Source organism: Panthera pardus, unplaced genomic scaffold (assembly GCF_024362965.1).
Source record: "Panthera pardus isolate Hobbes unplaced genomic scaffold, ASM2436296v1 HiC_scaffold_17, whole genome shotgun sequence".
NCBI lineage: Eukaryota > Metazoa > Chordata > Mammalia > Carnivora > Felidae > Panthera > Panthera pardus.
The window spans coordinates 111,338,905-111,353,955 of record NW_026526732.1 but is presented as its reverse complement, the minus strand read 5'-3'; the positions used below and the strand labels follow the sequence as shown (position 1 = coordinate 111,353,955).

Here is a 15,051-nt window from a genome sequence, read left to right as displayed (position 1 = left end):
AGTTTTTAAATTAAACATTATGTGCCAGAGGGGAGAGTCTCATAAAATGATATCAAAATTATTTTCTGAGCTTAAACTGCCAGTGACTATAGGGTCCAGGTAAGTAAAAGTCAGGCTAAGAACACAGGAGACCCAACGGGGGAGGTGCAGGAGAAATCCACAGAAGGAAAAGCTGTAAGACCAATATAAACCAGGGAGGGGACCTCAGGTATTTACTGAAATCACAAACTGGTGTCTATTCTGCAGTTGAGGAAAGTAAGGACAGAGACATTTTTTTTTTTTTTAATTTTTTTTTTTTTTCAACGTTTTTTATTTATTTTTGGGACAGAGAGAGACAGAGCATGAACGGGGGAGGGGCAGAGAGAGACAGAGCATGAACGGGGGAGGGGCAGAGAGAGAGGGAGACACAGAATCGGAAACAGGCTCCAGGCTCCGAGCCATCAGCCCAGAGCCTGACTCGGGGCTCGAACTCACGGACCGCGAGATCGTGACCTGGCTGAAGTCGGACGCTTAACCGACTGCGCCACCCAGGCGCCCCTGGACAGAGACATTTTGTGACTGGGCACCAGATAACTGACTTCACTGCTGATATTAACTAACTACTAGATACTTTAGTTCATACAGTTCAGATATTACGAGGCAACTGGTAAACCCCTTCAACAACAAATTTCAGGAACCAAGGCTGAAAGAAGATGAAGCATAAAATTTTAAATATATTGATCAGACCAAGACAAAATCAACTGACCAACATCTAAAAACTAGGTAGTGGGTTACAGGGAAGGAAAAAGTTCTCCCTCCTACTCTCCAACCTTTCTGCCCGATACCTCCACTCCCCGTAACAAAAAGGCTGATTAACAGAGGAAAAACAAATTGAAGTCTTGTGTGCCAGACGTACGCCCAGGTGCCCAAGAAAGAAAGGAGGTGCAAAGAAGGGAACAAAACAGGAAGTTTAATACATTTTAGGCAAAGAAACAATAGATTTGTGAACTGAAAGGACAAAGGGATTTGAACTTGGGGTAGTTAATGGTGAAGAAGTAATAACAAGGTGTGTTTGTACAGGCTTCTCCAGCACGGTCTTCTCTCTCTAAATCCCCGTCTTTGGGGCTAAGGGTGCCCTCTCCCCTCCTGGCACAGGGAGGCTACCTTGCCCATGGCAGACTTCCGGCCTGCTTTCGGGGACCACAGTGGGGGCGGTGTTCTTCTTGCACGGCACTTTCCCAGGTACCATCAATTCAAAATAATCAATATGCCAAAGTGCCATGTTGGATACTTTGAATCCCTACAGGGTCTAATTTTGAGATGCTCAGCTTGAGGTTTCAGGCACTGAGGTGTGGAAGGGAGCGCTGATATAGGAGGCTGGGCCTCACATCTGTGCTGACAGTAGTACGAAGTTCAGAATCCCTGCGACCAGAGTGCCAGCACATGGCAGTGGGGCCTCTTACCAAGTCACTACCAAGTTGAAATAAAGAATGGAGTCTAAAGACAGTGGTCGGAAACATTAAGGCACCTGTCAAAGGCTTCCCAGTAACCAGGGGATGGCTGAGGGGGATTACAACTCCTCCCCTCCCTCCTGTCTACACAATCAGCTTTCCACCATGCTGCCTCTCTGGGCTGTTAGAGCAAGCCGGTTTTTTGCTTTCACTCCCTGGCTCCCTCTCCATGACCTTCACAGAGAACTCCTGGCTAAGTTATTGGTACTCAGGTTCTCTCTGACACACCCCACCCAAAGAAAATGGATCCTCCAGGGAAACAATGGACACCCCCACGCCCCCATTACAGCCTAGCCTGGACAACGGGATCCTTGAATGGCTCTTGTTTCTTTTTTTCTACCCTTAACTACTTTGAAACAACTTCTTTTAGGTGCATCTGTCTGGTCTTGCCCACTTGAAAACAACACTGCAGAAAATGTCATTTATCCTCTACGAATTTAATCTTGACTTGTTTCGAATTTCTTGAATTTTCCTATTCGGTTGCACTATTTGGTGAATAATGCTTCTATATACATTTGTGCACAAGTCTTTGCATGTACAAGTGTTTTGCTTCTCTTGGGTAATTACTTAGCAGTTCAAAGGGGGTTTGGGTCCTAAGGTTTGTAAGGCTCTGTTTATCTTTCTGAGGAACTGCTGGACTGTTTTAGAGTGCCTGTGCCATTTTAGTTCCTACCAGCAATGCCTGAGGGTTCTCATCTCTGTGTGTCCTTACTGACACTTGTTCCCTTTTTGTCTTATTCTAGCCACACTGGGTAAGTGGTATCCCAGTGTGGCTTTCATTTGCATTTCCCTAAAGATCAATGGTCCTAAATTATTTAAACGAGGAGACCTTTTGACCGAAGACAGAGATGTTGGAGGTGGGGGGCCAGTTATGACAGGTTACCTTGAAAAACACTGAAAACAAAGGTAAGGTTGTTACACAGATTTCAGTCCCCTCCTTCTCCAAGGGTAAGAGTTTCTACTGACTTGGAATCATTCTCTTCCTGGTTCAGAGGAAGAGACACTTAACAAATGGAGATTTCCCTTATAAATGTAAATTTCCCTTACAAAAGGGACTACAGATAAATTCTACTGTTTTTAGAGCTTCCCTCCTTAGTGCTTTCTCTCAAAAATAATCAGTTCAAATAATCATTTTACCAAAGAGACATATTTTGGGGTCACATATTCTGATACCCTTCAATCTATTTTGAGTTAATTTATGTAGCTTAAGGTAGGGGTCTAAATTTCGTTTTCATATGGGAGTATCCTGTTGTCCCAGTACCATTTGTTGACGAGACTATTCTTTTCCCCATGGAATTTTCTTGGCGCCTGTATTAAATACAATTGTACTATTGGGGCGCCTGGGTGGCGCAGTCGGTTAAGCGTCCGACTTCAGCCAGGTCACCATCTCGCGGTCCGTGAGTTCGAGCCCCGCGTCGGGCTCTGGGCTGATGGCTCGGAGCCTGGAGCCTGTTTCCGATTCTGTGTCTCCCTCTCTCTCTGCCCCTCCCCCGTTCATGCTCTGTCTCTCTCTGTCCCAAAAATAAATAAAAAACGTTGAAAAAAAAATTAAAAAAAAAATACAATTGTACTATTTATAATACGTTTTTGGTGAGGGAAGAAATCTTTGGTTTCGTCATTAATTCCAAACTTTGTACTTAGGCAGAAAAAAATTATTTATGTCTTATGCTGCAGAAATAATGTTTATCAACACTAATTCAAGGATTATCTATGACTCAGTTCGGTTCAAAAACACATAATGTGACAGTAGGGCAAAATCTGTATTTCAGTGGAAAATAAAACACTGTCTAAAGGATCTCTTGGTTATCTAATTCTAGTCTTTCTTGTATTTCAGCTATTTGACAACTCTATCAGTTGGAGGTGACTTATAACAATGCAAAAGAACTTATTTATAGACAGATGTTCCCCTATACGAACCAGTCTGGCCTCCAGTTGCACATTTATTTCAATGTTCTCCACCTCTGTTCTTCAGATTCTCTTGTAAAACAATACAACATTGATTAATGACTAGGATAAAAGCTAATGCATGTTCATTTTATATCTGTATAATTCATGACTGTACCTTTCTTTCAAAATTATCTTTTAACATAACCAACTTCAAAGAACTAATGAGCCACGTTTAATACACACTTCCATCCATAGAAGCTATAAAATCAAAGACTTAGCAACATAAAAGAAAGTAAACTGTGTTAATATTTAATGATAGAAAAACATGGTTAATCTTTGGTAACTTCAGATTATTTTTCAATTGGAAGCTTTTAACATTTTAAGACAATTACAAGTTTAGAAAAATCTAGAAACTTTGAAAAGTAATAGCAGGCAATGCAGTCACTTGCACTAAGCCCCACATCAGCCAAACAAGACTTAATACCTAACCTAACTGTAGTTACAACCCTCCCAGGAATGTAGTCTTAACCCGTCAGTCTGGAATGTTCTGGTCAACACCAATAGGTAAGCTGCCTGTCCACCACTGGTAAGTTACCTTAGCGTGTAACAACCCATTCTTTTCCCCCTTCTACCTCCAAAAGCCTTCCTTCTTGTACAGCTCCTCAGAGCTCCTTTCTATTGCCGGATAGGTGCTGCCCGATTCATGAATCGTTCGATAAGGTCAGTTAGATCTCAGAAACTTCCTCAGTTGAATTGTCGTAATTTAGCAGATTTGGCCCAGGAACGGAGGGCTCTGAACTGCACTTCTGAAGGCGTTCAGGGACGACGAGAAACACAGGCGTGGCGCCCGTGAGCCCCTTTCTGAGTTGTCTTTCTTGCCTTTCCCAAGGGCCCTGCATACGTTCCTCCCGGTCCTGGGCTCTGCCCTCCTTGCCCTGAGCTCCCGATCTCACTTGCTTTCCAAAGTTCCCCGCTTGTCTGAAATCACTCGCTCCACATGGGGGAACTGCCAGCAGTGTGGACACAATCCCCCAGGTGACTGGAAACCCCGGTCCTCGGCTCTGTCCCCACAGTCCGCGTCGGGCGCTTCCGCTGGCAGCCGGAGCCCCCGTTTGTTGGGGTCCTGCCGAGTCAACCCCTTCCCCCGCCCAGACTCCACGCTGGGAAACGTTGGAGGTGCGCGCAGGACTTCTCTCGGCCAGGACACGGTAACAGCACCCGGTGACTGCACGTTATTCGGGCGCACAGGCTTGCTTGTCGTGTCAGGTGAAGGCTGGCGGACAGACAAGGGCTCTCTGCATTCTGAAGAGTTAGGCACGTGACCTCTGGCGCACCTGCTTATCTTGCGTCTAAAGGATGGCAGTCCCGGGAGCCAAAGCCATCTCTACAAACGGCAACATCTTACTAAAACCACCTAGAATCGCGCTGGCTGTTACGAGGAACGTTCCAGTTAGAGAAGATCACTTAAGAAGTGCACTTGGCAGCCAGGATTCCCAAATGAAGCAAACAGGCTGGGATACGTTTTTTAATCGGCAGGCAGAAGCCTCCACAAAGGTTCAAAGTTCCCAAACAGCTTCATTCAAAGATTCACTGTGAAAGGTTATTACAAAATTAAGTAAGTAATTTTTACTGCTTCCCTCTACCCTCCTTTAAATCCTCTTTCTAGTAGTCTTATGTCTGCATTGCCTTTACAGGACTGTAAACAAAAGTCAGCCAAGTTAATGACCTTACAGACACCTCGATTGGCCAAATTGCCAAAGGTGAATACAAAAATTAGGGACATAAGAGGTACCTACAACAAAGACTGTAAGACTGATGGATGTGACTGCCCACAGCTCCCCTCCACCCTCCTTGGTCCGATACCCATTCCGGGGATCCTCTGTCCGGACTGCCTTTCCACTTGAAGAGACAGTCAACTTTCAAACTAACACCACCAATGTCACAGCCTCCTCTCCCGGTATCTTCCTCTCCTAGTTCAAAGGCTGATCTAGACATCATAGTTAAAGAATTTCCTAAATCCAAGGAAGATCCTCAAAAGTTTTTAATACACAGATAACCTCCTGAGATTAATGGATTAATAAAAAGGCAGAAAACAGGATAGGAGGCCACCGTTCATGATCATAGCTGAGGACTCAGAAAAGACTTAGAACCAAGCCTGTAAATGGCCAACTTGATGGCCTTACAGACACCCCCATATTTACCTCCCAAGGAAGGCCTCTGCTCGGGTCCCTCCCAGTGTTGACAAGACTATGAAGGATTTTCGGGTGAACTGCTATGAGTCCCTTAAAACAGCCAAAGGGAAACTAAAATTAAAATTAATTTTTTAAAAACCTTGCCAAATTTTGGTAAATCCCCCAGCTACACTCTCCACTTTAAATTCCACTCAGGACCTACAGGTGGGATCCTAGAAAAACAAGGACCTGGCTAACGGTAAGATTTGTACCACAGTCAGCTCCCCCAGATCTCTGCCTGTGGTGCCCCAGAGAAAAATCAAAATAAACTATCTTCTGCACTGTCTCTGGGAATGCCTCTTCAGTCCAAGGGGTCATCCAATACTCCCAGAAATATTTGTTTGTCCTGACCAAAAACTTCCTGGAGGAACTAACATTCCTTCCCTGTCCCTCTGAGAATCAAACGTTCTATAAACTTCAGTGAGGGAATTACAGAAAAACAAAAAGGGTAATGAAAAATCAAATATTGGTAGAAAAAGTTTTAGCTGTCTGAGCAGATAAACTTATTCCAACGGATTTTCCATTGGCCTAAATTTTAAATAACTTTTCCCCCTTCTGATCTTTTACGGTAAATGAGTTTACATTATGATATCTGTCTCGGGACTATATTTTTTAATTTACTTATTTACTTATTTACATACTTACTGATTTATTTATAGGCTCCCTACCCAGTGTGGGGCTTGAACTCACTACCCTGAGATCAGGAGTCATCTGCTCTATTGACTGAGCCAGCAGGTGCCCCATCATGGCTAAAGTTTTAAAACAAACATATGAAGTCTCTGTTTGCATCTGTCTCAGTGTTCATGTAGTGTCATAGATGTGTGTTATTTTCTATCTCTGGATGACAATATCAAAATTTATTTGTAATAGAGTTCTGTTTAATTGGCTTAAACAAATAAACACTTCTATAAACTAAATTCTCAAAATGTAATAGAAAATAACCCACATGCTTTTCAGGTTCATGTGATCTAAGTATTATATGATATAAGCGCTAGTTTACGTTTGCCGGTTGATTGAAAATACGCATGTCTCCAGAGTTAACAGCATTGCAATTCCTTCTGGGTTTAGTAATCGGCTAAGTCTGTGATGTCTTTGTTACAAACTCTGTCACCTAGAAAAATAACCCAGGATGATGACCGAAGTTGTCTAACATCTAATGAAGTGTTTGTAGTTAATCTAAACATAGTTGTTAACAATAAGTAAATTAAACGGATGTAAGTAAGATAAAAAGGTTTTAGGTACATTTCTGAAACAGTGTCTCCAAATTTTTTTGTAACCTAAAACCTTAAAGTTTCACTAAGTTAAATTTGACTATACAGATCATTTCCTAATAAAATAAAAACACTGAAACATTATTACATACAGGTTTATGCACTTTTTCTTCCTTTTGTGGAGGATTAAAGCTATCTTAGTCTAGTACTAAACACGTTTTATCCCACATTGGGAAATTTTCCGTGAAAAACCACGTTTCTAGAAATTATAAAGCAAAGATGCTAATGTAAAAGATAGTTCATTATTGCATATTTCTTAATTTTCATGAAAAATTAAAAGAGGTTAAGGGTTAAAAATCTAATATATGTGATTAAAACTACCGGAAATAATAGGGAAAGGAGTTTTAGGTATGATCAGGACTAAGATTGGAATGAATTTAATTAATGAGTTTTACTTTCATAACTAAAATTAGTACAAAACTAGAATTCGGTTTTCTCTTTGTTAAAAGGACCAAGTTTTCGTGGACAACTGGCCTGCTCTTGTTAAGAGATTATGGAAGGTTTTTCTTTACCTTTTTCAGTCATCTGCCCAGAAGAAAGAAAGATTTTGTGTCTTGTCAAAGCAATTTCCTGTGGTTCATGATCAGGTCTTTTGTTACCTAAGAAAGCTATATCTTCTCTATTAAAAGAGCTAAGTTTAGGGGCTCCTGGGTGGGTCAGTCCGTTAAGCGCCAACTTCGGCTCAGGTCGTATCTCACAATTCCGTGGGTCTGAGCCCTGCATCGGGCTCTGTGCTGACAGCTCGGAGCCTGGAGCCTGAAGTCTGCTTTGGATTCTGTGTCTCCTGCTGTCTCTGCCCCTCCCCCACTCACACTCTGTGTGTGTCTTTCAAAAATAAATAAACCTTAAAATAATTTTTTTTTAAAGGCTAAGTTTTTTTTTTAAGTTTCTATATTTGCCTATGAAACCTTTAGTTGTTACTATGGTAATTGGATAACTAAGTATTACTTCATTTAGGATTTGACTAAGTGTTCTAAAACCTTTTGATATTTTTTGACAACCTTCCAAAAATCAAATTCTAAATGAAGTCCTTTTGACCTCAAATTAACAGTGGGATTTTTCCAGAGCATCCTTGGAAAAATCACACCAAAAAAGTATTCTCCCTCCTTATACAAGAGAGCTGTTAAACTAATTAGGCTCATTTGATATATTAAATTACAAGTAGTGTCAAATAGTAAGTAATACTAAGCTTTCTTATATTTACACAAGTGTTCTGGAAATTTTATGAAATCCCAAAGTCGGATATATCTTTTTTTGGTTTTGTTGTTTTAGAGAAAGAGAGAGTGAGCAGAGTACAGGGGCAGAGGGAGAGAAAGAGAGAGAATCCTTAGCAGGCTCCACACTCAGTGCAGAGTCCAACTTGGGGCTCGATCCCACAACCCTGGGATCAAGAATCAGACGCTCATCCGACTTCAGCTAAGGTTATGATGTCATGGTTCGTGAGTTCAAGCCCTGCGTCAGGCTCTGTGCTGACAGCTCGGAGCCTAGAGCCTGCTTTGGATTCTGTGCCTCCCTCTCTCTGTGCCCCTCCCCCATTCACACTGTGTGTGTGTGTGTGTGTGTGTGTGTGTGCGCGCGCACCTCAAAAATAAACATTAAAAAAAATTTTTTTTAAAAAGTATTGTTTTGTTGATACTTTTTAAACAAGGTGCCAGATGGATGTTCTTTTCACCAAGGGGCTTTACTGGATCCATAAAGTCAATTCCAGTTCTCTAAACCTATCTCGTCCTGAGTCTGTGCACATCTCTTTCAAATGTGATAATGCAGTCAAAGCCTTGGTAACATAACCAGTGTTGTCACTTGTATCCTGTTACAAGGAGAACAGACCTTATGCAAACTTTGTCCTTTTAACAGAGAGAAAGCCAAATTCTAAGTTTGCACCAAGTTAGTTTTGATATTAAAATTTATTTAACTTGTTTAAACGTATTCCAATCTTAACCAGCCAGCCCTGTCCACGCATAAAATCCCTCTCAGAAATTCCTTTTCTACAAACCTTTGACAACTTTTTTCTCAACAAAAATGCATCTCCATTTCTCATACTGTCTTTTACTGAAAAGATACATCCTACTTTCTTTTCACACAGAGATGTTTCCTTTATTATTTCTAGTAGGTTTAAAAATATAATAGCATGTTTAACCATAAGTACCCTAGTTTTTAGTAAAATAAAGAATTAAACAATTATGAACTATTATGTTAACATTCTGTGGCTTAGCAAAATATTTTAAATACTTTTTATTATTTCTAGAAATACATGCTTTTTCATAGTAAAGTTTTCAGTGTGACAAATGACGTTTACTAAGGGACCCATTTATCCTCTGCTCTTTTGCAGAAGGAAGCCTGGGTTTAGTAAATATTGTGTTAGTATTTTATCTTATTTGGAAATGATCTGGATAATCAATGACTACCCATTACATAATTAAAATAGCAAAACTTTAAAGTTTCAGGTTACCAAAAAGATCTGGGGAAACTTTCTAAAAATTTCACCTGCACACTTTTGTATCCTATTTACATCTATTTGCTTGTTCTTAATTATGTTTAGACCACCAGCAGAAACTTCCTGAGACATTAGACAAAGTCAGACATTATCCCAAGCTGTGTGTCTCTTTTCCTTTTTTGAGAGAGAAAGGAAGCGTGCAAGTGGCAGAGAGGGGCAGAGGGAGGTGGGGGGTGGGGGGAGAGACAGGGAGAGGGAGGGAGAAAGGGAGAGAGAGGAGGAGAGAGGGAGAGACAGGAGGACAGAGGGAGAGACAGGAGCAGAGAGGGAGAGACAGGAGCAGAGAGGGAGAGACAGGAGCAGAGAGGGAGAGACAGAAGGAGAGAGGGAGAGACAGAAGGAGAGAGGGAGAGACAGAAGGAGAGAGGGAGAGACAGAAGGAGAGAGGGAGAGACAGAAGGAGAGAGGGCGAGAGAAAGATGTGGAGAGAGAGGGAGAGAGAGGGAGACAGAGAAAAAGAGGGAGAGAGAGAGAAAAAGAGGGACAGAGAGAGAGGGAGGGAGGAGGAGAAGGAGAGAGAGAGAGGGAGGGAGACAGAATCTTAAGCAGGCTCCATGCTCAGCACAGAGCCTAATGAGGGGTTTGATCTCACAACCCTGAGATCATGAGTAGAGCTGAAATCAAGAGTTAGATGCTTAACCAACTGAGCCACCCAGGTGCCCTCCCCAACTATGTTTCTTGATGACAAATTCTATAAGCAATAACAAGGACTTATTTGATAATAAAACCAGGTAGAGTAAAAGTTGTATGTATTATATTCAACGCTGTTGGTAACTCCAAAGACATGACCATTTTAATTAAACCAACAAACTTAAAATGGCTTTAATACTGAATATTAAATTTATATGAACACTTACTTGTTTAAGCCAATTAAGTAGAGTTCTTTTACAAATTAGTTTTGGCAATAGCATCGGGAGATAGAAAAATCCCACACATCTGTAACATATATGTATGGATACGTATAAACATACAGATAGGGGCATCTGGGTGGCTCAGCAGGTGGAGCGTCCAGCTCTTGATTTTGGCTCAGGTCATGATCTAACGGTTTGTGGGACTGGGCCCCTCATCGGCCTCTGTGATGAGCCTGCTTGGGATTTTCTCTCTCTCTCTCTCTGCCCCTCTGCTTGCACATACACGCGCACACACTCTCTCTCAAAATAAATATACATTTAAAAAACACAAAAAGCAACAAACAACAAAACCATACAGGCAGACATAAACAAAGACTTTATAGCTTCATTTTGAATTCCATGAATCAGGTACAATAATACAAAACTTACCAGTTATGAAAGAACAGTTAGAATAAATTACGATTACCCTGCTCTAATGTTAAACTTTTTTCGACTAATATTTGTGGAGAAGACACTTAAGATTTGTATTTTTCTTTGACAAGTAACCTATGGAAGCCATGGAGAAGTCTGTCTTTTTTTATAAAGTCTCTCCCTCCCCTCTTTTGCTTCCTTCAGGTAAAAATTACCTCTCTGAAGTTTGATTTCATGATCCCAGGGTCGTGGGATCAAGCCCTGAGCCGGGCTCCACACTGACACCATGGAGCCTGCTTGATAGTCTCTGTCTCTCTCTCTCTCTCTCTCTCTCTCTCTCTCTGTCTGCCCCTCCCCTGCTCGCAGGAACACACTCTCTCTCTCTCTTTCTAAAATAAAATTTAAAAGAGAGAGAGAGAGAGAGAGAGAGGATCAAGAGTTCACCTTTATATCTCACAGGCACAGGGAAAGAATCTAAGTTCCTCCAAGAGGAACGTGGGTTCCTAAGGACAATACTTACAAGCCTTTTGAGATAAATACGGGAGGATCTGGGATTGGTAAAAAGGACAGGTTGCCTATGAATTGTGTGTGGGCTGTGTGTCTGGGTTTGCAAAGATCTGTGAGATACGGCGAATGGTTCGCTCTTCCTCAAAGACTTGGGTCTCCTCGCAGCCTAAACGAAAGCCATCGCAGCTTGAACCACCCATCCAACCACGTTATCCTTCGTTTGCTTTTTGTATCAGGGAGATTTCCAACTGGGAATCAAAAGATTTCTATGTTCTAGATTTTTTTTAAATTTTTTTTCTTAACATTTATTTTTGAAAGACAGAGAGAGACAGAGAGAGACAGAGTGTGAGCATGGGCAGGGGAGAGAGAGAGAGAGGGAGACACAGAATCCAAAGCAGGCTCTAGGCTCTGAGCTGAAAGCACAGAGCCCGATGTGGGGCTTGAACTCATGAACCATGAGATCATGCCCTGAGCCAAAGTTGGAAGCTTAATCGACTGAGCCACCCAGGTGCCCCTATGTTCTAGATTTAAGAGTTGTCTGCCTTTGGAATGTTTCTAGTCAATTTTCCACAAAGGCTTCACAATGTTTTCTTTCCCTTTGTCTACATTTAGCTTAAGGAAAAGACCTAAAAAAATATCAGGCTCTGAATATCAGTTTCCAATCTGGCCCCCCAAAATTTTTTTTAATGCTTATTTATTTTGAGACAGCAAGAGAGAGCTCCTGCTCTCAAACAGGTGGGGAAGGGGCACAGAGAGAGGGAGACAGAGAGAATCCAGCACAGGCTCCAAGCTCAGCATGGAGCCCAACAAAGGGCTTGATCCTAGGACCTCGAGATCATGACCTGAGCTGAAATTAAGAGTTGGATACCTAACCAACTGAGCCACCCAGATGCCCCTCCAATCTGGCCAACTTTCTAATCACAGAGTCATTAAATCCTTTCAAATATCTTGTCAGGTTTCAGTCAGGACAAACGGTAAATATTTCTGGCAATACTAAACAACCCCATGGGCCTCAGAGGATGTAAAGAAAAAAAAATACTATCTTCAAAAACTCTAGAGTCACTCCCAAAGATCAATGCCCAATGGCCTGGATTTAGAAAGAAAGGGACACGGTGAAGTTTATTCTCTTTCTCCACCAGGCACTACACTCAGAGATCCAGGAGAGATGACTCTGGGAAGAATCGTCACCCTTAGCTGGTTTGTCCAGTTTTCCGGGGTCCCATCTGTAGATGTGGTACTTAGCACAATTTGGCAAAATTTGTCACTAATTTTTAATTTCCCTTGGCCGTTTAAGGGAATAAGGTAGCACTTTACCAGAATGTAAGAGTTTTGTCAACTCTGGGAGGGTGTCTCCTATGGGGCCCTCCTTTAAGAGGTGATATCAAGGTGTCTGTAAGGTCATTAACTTGGCCGACTTTTGTTTACAATCCTGTAAAGGCAATGCAGACATAAGACTACTAGAAAGAGGATTTAAAGGAGGGTAGAGGGAAGCAGTAAAAATTACTTACTTAATTTTGTAATAACCTTTCACAGTGAATCTTTGAATGAAGCTATTTGGGAACTTTGAACCTTTGTGGAGGCTTCTGCCTGCCGATTAAAAAACGTATCCCAGCCTGTTTGCTTCATTTGGGAATCCTGGCTGCCAAGTGCACTTCTTAAGTGATCTTCTCTAACTGGAACGTTCCTCGTAACAGCCAGCGCGATTCTAGGTGGTTTTAGTAAGATGTTGCCGTTTGTAGAGATGGCTTTGGCTCCCGGGACTGCCATCCTTTAGACGCAAGATAAGCAGGTGCGCCAGAGGTCACGTGCCTAACTCTTCAGAATGCAGAGAGCCCTTGTCTGTCCGCCAGCCTTCACCTGACACGACAAGCAAGCCTGTGCGCCCGAATAACGTGCAGTCACCGAGTGCTGTTACCGTGTCCTGGCCGAGAGAAGTCCTGCGCGCACCTCCAACGTTTCCCAGCGTGGAGTCTGGGCGGGGGAAGGGATTGACTCGGCAGGACCCCAACAAACGGGGGCTCCGGCTGCCAGCGGCAGCGCCCGACGCGGACTGTGGGGACAGAGCCGAGGACCGGGGTTTCCAGTCACCTGGGGGATTGTGTCCACACTGCTGGCAGTTCCCCCATGTGGAGCGAGTGATTTCAGACAAGCGGGGAACTTTGGAAAGCAAGTGAGATCGGGAGCTCAGGGCAAGGAGGGCAGAGCCCAGGACCGGGAGGAACGTATGCAGGGCCCTTGGGAAAGGCAAGAAAGACAACTCAGAAAGGGGCTCAAGGGCGCCACGCCTGTGTTTCTCGTCGTCCCTGAACGCCTTCAGAAGTGCAGTTCAGAGCCCTCCGTTCCTGGGCCAAATCTGCTAAATTACAATTCAACTGAGGAAGTTTCTGAGATCTAACTGACCTTATCGAACGATTCATGAATCGGGCAGCACCCTATCCGGCAATAGAAAGGAGCTCCAAAGGGCTACAGAAAGAAAAAGGTTTTAAATGCAGGACAAGGAAATTATAAAGAACAAAAACAGGACTATTTCAGGCAAGATGGCCTCCCTTTGGGGAACAAAAGGGTCTCATTAACGGATGACCTCACTGGTGCAGACGGGGGAATTCCAGAATGACCTCTTAAGATCAGTCCTGGGGAAGGGTGAACTGCAACTGGGTTAGATACTAGGTCCCAGTCTGGCAAAGTGGGCCTAGCCCAGGTGACTCCATCTGTGGTAACCACGGGCTGTGTATGTGGGCCGGCTCCAGGGACGTCTGCTAAATCATCGTTCCCCTGAGACACTGGCAGAGGCACCCAGAGGGTGAAGCACTAAAGTCATCATTAGGTGGCTGAGTGGTGAAGGCAGAAACACCTTCTATTCTTATACGTGTCTGGCCCTGACAGGACAGCAGAGGAAGGGGATGTTTTGTTAACCGGGAAGGCGCTGGGAGCCACCTCCCTTGCTGCTGCTGGAGGCGGGTGCCCTTAGGAGGCACCTTCTTTTCTATTCTATTCTATTCTATTCTATTCTATTCTATTCTATTCTTTGAGAGAGAGACAGCGTATGAGTGGAGGCGGGGAAGAGACACTGAATCAGAAGCAGGCTCCAGGCTGCCAGCAAAGAGTGAGATCACAAACCGTGAGATCATGACCTGAGTCCAAGTCGGATGCTTAATCCACTGAGCCACCCAGGCGCCCCGGGAGGCACCTACTTGTGACGGTACAGCCTGTAGTGGCGCCTGGCGACCTCAGCACCCCGTCCCTCAACGACCCCCCCCCCCCCAAGCACCCTCACCCACCTGGTCTCCAGAGCTCTTGCTGGGTGGTTCCTGGGGCAGAGAAGTCTCCTTTCCCAACTCCTCTCCTGCAGGTGGAGTCCTCACGAAGGCGGGAAACAGCCTGCTCCGGGAAGAGTGTCTGGGGGCCGGGGTCCCTGTGGTCTCACTTGGCGGCGGCCCCCAGCAGAGGAGGAGTCGAGGCCCGCCAGGGCGCCCCCCGCGGGGCTTCTGCCTGCTGGGGGACACGAAGAGGTCAGGCCGGGCTCCCCGTAGTCGTCCGTGTCCCGCTCTCTGCCCAGGCAGCGGGGGTCCTTTCCGAGATCTTCGGGGGTGGGGGTCCCTCCCCCCAGAGTCCCGACGCCGCGTCCCCGGTCAGCAGCGTCTCCCCGCCGTGCAGCCGCCACCCGGGCCTCCGGACAAAGGTGAGCGGGGACCCGACGGGGCCCGCCCTGCGGGGCTCACAGCTCTCCGCGCGAGCGTGGGCGGCTCACCAGGTAGCAGCGGCCCCCCCCAGCCCACCAGGCCAGGTCACAGGCGGGCCGGCGACAGCAAGCACCCGTGCGGTCCCCCGCGGGATTCTAGTGGTTTCCACGTCGGGCGAAAGGACGGCGTTGGCGTGCTTCCTCCCGTCAGCGCACTGGCCGCGGGCCCC

General features: G+C 44.5%; 1 protein-coding gene across 1 annotated transcript in view; it reads right to left on the bottom strand.

Annotated features, from left to right (window-relative positions):
- Positions 1–14,612, bottom strand: part of KIAA0319 (KIAA0319 ortholog) — a 69,575-nt gene extending 54,963 nt beyond the window's left edge. Inside the window, 1 exon segment of the mRNA XM_019425274.2 lies at positions 14,421–14,612. The gene's annotated coding sequence lies outside the window, so the exon portion shown is untranslated.
- Between the last annotated feature and the right edge of the window lie 439 nt (positions 14,613–15,051).